Source organism: Amblyomma maculatum, chromosome 5 (genome assembly GCF_055883805.1).
Source record: "Amblyomma maculatum isolate TAMU_Amacu chromosome 5, ASM5588380v1, whole genome shotgun sequence".
In the NCBI taxonomy this organism is placed as follows: domain Eukaryota; kingdom Metazoa; phylum Arthropoda; class Arachnida; order Ixodida; family Ixodidae; genus Amblyomma; species Amblyomma maculatum.
The window spans coordinates 41,355,396-41,359,627 of record NC_139348.1 but is presented as its reverse complement, the minus strand read 5'-3'; the positions used below and the strand labels follow the sequence as shown (position 1 = coordinate 41,359,627).

The window sequence follows — 4,232 nt, the reverse complement described above, 5'->3', positions numbered from 1 at the left end:
AAGTAATGCCATATTACATAGGGTATCTAAGCATCATCTTGTGGTATATACATGCTATCCACACAAGAGTACTATTACCAATCTGCATCGTAAACTTGGTCACTGGAAGCAGGAATAAAGCTAACCAATACATTTCAAGATTTTCTGGAAGGAAAGATTATGTTGAAACATTGCAATATCTTTGTGTCGTCTGGAGTGTGACAGTGAGCAATGTTTCAGGTGAGGCAGGCTGTGTCATGTTGTGCTCAAGCCGTAAGTTGTGTTGCAGAGTGAACAAAAAAGAATTTACAGAACAATCGGTTAAGATAACATACCATGGTGTTTATTTCACCTCATTATACACCGAAGTTGCAGCAAGGGACTGGATAATCTTCTCCGCACAGTCAGGGCAGGGATGTACCACGTATTTGACCTGCATAGAAAAGAGAAATTGTAATCGGTTACTCATGAAGAAAGTCTCACAAAACATGCTTATGGAGTAATTAACTCACATATAAAAATAACACTGCACAAAGGGCAAGTAAAAAGGAAGACAGATGGCAATAGTGCACCAGTACAGGCTTCCAAGTGTTTATATAATAAGAATTGTGAACTCACACAATATATAGATCAATGAAAATTCTCCAAATCTGAGCTTTACCTGTGCCACTAACACACACATAGACAACTAGCACATTGCAATCTCAGAAAAAATTGACAATATGCTCAATAAGACACAATATACAATGAGACATATTCTTGTTAGGAGCAGGGTCAAGCCATAGGCATCACTGATGTTGGACTACCCAGAGGGTCATTTAAAGAAATATGAATGAAAACATATTGATAAAATAGAAGCTAGCCTAATAAAGGCAAAAGATGTGATTTAAAAAACCCCTCCCTCTACTCGTTCATATGTGCAGTTCTCCTTTTTTTTATCATTAGCTTTTTATGTTAAACTTTGTTTTATCACCTTCACTTTCACCTTTGTTGTTTGCTGGTTTCCACTCCAACACCCAAACATTATAGTTTGCTTTCACACCTGACCATACTAGTGGTCTTGTTTCTAGTCACTATGGTCTCACCCTCTTAGAAAACACTGTCTCTGGTCCTTCATGACATTATCTTATGTTCCCTATGGTGTTAATGTTTTCCTGAGACTACACTGTCTTTAGTCATCTGATCATCCATCACAAGTGACAACTGCAAATCTCTTCCTTTTTTTTTTTGGGGGGGGGGGGGGAGGTTCTTTTGTTCTTGCATTCGTTGTCATTTCTCATGAATATAACGAATGAAGCTTGTTCCTGCAGAGCTTGCTCCTGCAGGGGCATGTCTAAGGCCATTCTATTGTTTCTGCCTTTAGTGGCGTTTACATTCCTGGAAAAAGGCATGAATATACCACAGAGACTATGCCTTATAAAATGCGGGATACCACTTCTGAAAGATGGAACATTTCATGCTAAAAGAGCAATGATAGCAAGGCACATCCAAAGCACCTTCTGCACATGTGCATTACTGCAGTGATGTCACAGATGCAGAATTATGTAAAGCATGGCAATAAAATGCAACTTTTACATAAGTTCATTGCTAGTTTCACACCACACATCAGCTTATGCCGATGCCAAAAACTTCTCAAGACTGCCGTTTCACTTCAAAACTACATTATCTTGCTCAGGAGGCAAAAAACAATACACTTCAAACCCCTATAATTCCTTGAACAAACCACAAAGCTTGAGATTCTATGTATTGCTGCTTCATGTAATGCTCGCAGCACATGCAGCAGGAATAAAATTTCTCATAAACTGCAATTTGCCAGAACTGTCCACTGCTTATCTCTTTAGATGCCTAACTAATGAAATTGTAAATGCTGACCAATATTATACAAGAATGATTATTAATAAGTGTTTACAACAAATTTCTCGAAGATTATGTTCTTTACCTGTACAGATTGCAAATCATAAACTATGAAGAGACACCCGTGCAGTCTCTGCCGGTGGGTTGTGCAGCAATGTGGACTTTAGCTACCTGGTACAGCTTCAGGATTGGACTTAATTATCTATTCTTTTCTTTTATAAGAGGCAATATGAAAACTGCAAAATTGAAGGCTATTAGTGAGCCTAGGCCTAAAACCCTCCTAATCATCTATGTGGTCTAACATAATGAGCATCAAAAATATTCCTTTAAAAGCTTTGTAAGTTCGTTTTTCCACATTACATAACTAAAAAAGGGTGTTGCTGACATTTCTTATTCAGATAATATAGACATATTTTGTGTTTTTGATGATGCAGAAGAAGCTAACATGATTCTGGCAACAATACCAAGTGCAGCAACATTTTTTACATGCAATGTGGGAAAGCAAGACAATAGTTTTCAAATATGCCTTTCCTTGTTCAATATTCTGAACTACATTGCTCTTTAAGAAAATTTAAGAACTGGGCTCACCTATAATATCGGGGACCCTCATTTCTGGTATATAATACTGTCCCCTAAAATTAAAATGCAAAAGTTAAGTTAATTTTGGTTGATTAGCCATTCAACCATTATCCTCTACCACAGACATGTCCACTGTGCTGCACAATCCAGTTCTAATTGTACTGCAAATTTCATTTCATTCATTCTCCCTTTATAGGCCCATAGACATGACATAAGGGGTGGGGGCATATATATATATATATATATATATATATATATATATATATATATATATATATATATATATATATATATATATATATATATTTGTTAAATGGTAGTGGTGGAACACAAGGAAAATACGCTGAGTACAAATGGCACAAAACAATATAAAGAACACAAAAGAAACAATAAAACTGAAAGTGCTAAAATACCGTCCATTACATATCACCTGCAGTACTTCATTTTTAGTTTCATTCTATTGTGGACATACCTAGCAACATAAGAGCATGTGAGTTGTTGAAAATTACACCCATCAAAGAACATAACCTTACTGCTGAGAACCAAGTGCAAACAATTTAAATATTAGGTTTTGAAGAAAAAAAGAAAAGAGGCACACATTAACAGCTCACTTAATAAAAAGAAGTCAACATGTTCAGATCGATTACATACTGAAAAAATTCCTCCCTTGCTAACTTGCTCAATAGCACTGAATGGTTCCAAAATCAATGTAATGCCAGGGCTATTGCTCCTCAGCATAGAAAAATATGCTCTTTGATAGACATAAAGCAACAATGAACAGACCACAATGCCACAGCTATGTCGAAAAATACATACCACACAAATCTTGCCGTAAGTAGTCGTCCAGCGCTGAAGAAAGCAGGTTGATCTTTAGAAGCAGGAGTAACAGCACTTCTACACCGTATTCCTCCTACTGGCAGGTACGCTGCAGCAAAGGTATCATTCATAACATTAGCATGATACTCGTAACTAGTACATACATAACTATAGCACAAAAAATAATGGCACCACACATGCCAAAACAATGACTCAAATATTTTGACAATGAGCATAAAAGCTACAACTCCTGTTCCTAGATATATCTGTAACAATATCTGCCACCTCTTTACAGTCGAAATAACTGTTTAAATAAACTAGAATAGCAGATTTATGACAAACTGCTAGCACAATGACAATACACATTAACTTCAATGAGGGAATGTCTCAGTACCAGTGAATTGTAGTAATGAGTATAACACAACGTCTGACAACAGAAACTACAGAAGGAAAAGAATGTATTGTTATTGGTCAGGCATAGCCTCCTTTCTATGGGTCAGGAGGCTGAAAAGTTCAGAATGGAAATAGCTGAGTAGAAACTATAGCAAATCCCCAAATGAAAAATATTAGTGATATAAAAATTTTCCTTAGCTCGCTAACGAAAATTAGCACATTTAATCAAAATAGCTGCTTGGGCAAGTTGGTTCATACTTACACCCTAAGAGACCAGCGAAAAAAAAAAAAGAAAACAGGTACAAAGGAACACAAAACGTATTTCAGTTCCCGTCCTGTCATTTTTTGTTCCTTTGTCCCCGTAATTATTTTTTTTTTGCGCTGGTCTTTTTATGTACCGATTACAAAAAGAAAGTCAGTCTTAAAACAGAGAAGGGGTGACACATGGTTTGCTTCAATGCTGAAGACATCTGATCACCAGCTAACCCAGACTTTTCACTTGTTAAGTGATTTGATCGAGTCCAATATTTATTATCAGTTCTTAACATAAGTGATCAGCAAGTTAAATAACACTTTACTCGCACACGCCCTCAAATAGAATGAAACTGAAT

At 36.4% G+C, this 4,232-nt stretch overlaps 1 long non-coding RNA gene across 1 annotated transcript; it reads right to left on the bottom strand.

Moving 5' to 3' along the window:
* Positions 1 to 300: 300 nt before the first annotated feature.
* On the bottom strand, positions 301 to 3,342 carry LOC146188138 (uncharacterized). The gene is made up of 2 exons (XR_014707175.1): positions 3,229 to 3,342; positions 301 to 412 (listed from the first exon to the last, which is right to left on the bottom strand). It is a non-coding gene; the product is annotated as an uncharacterized LOC146188138 (long non-coding RNA).
* Between the last annotated feature and the right edge of the window lie 890 nt (positions 3,343 to 4,232).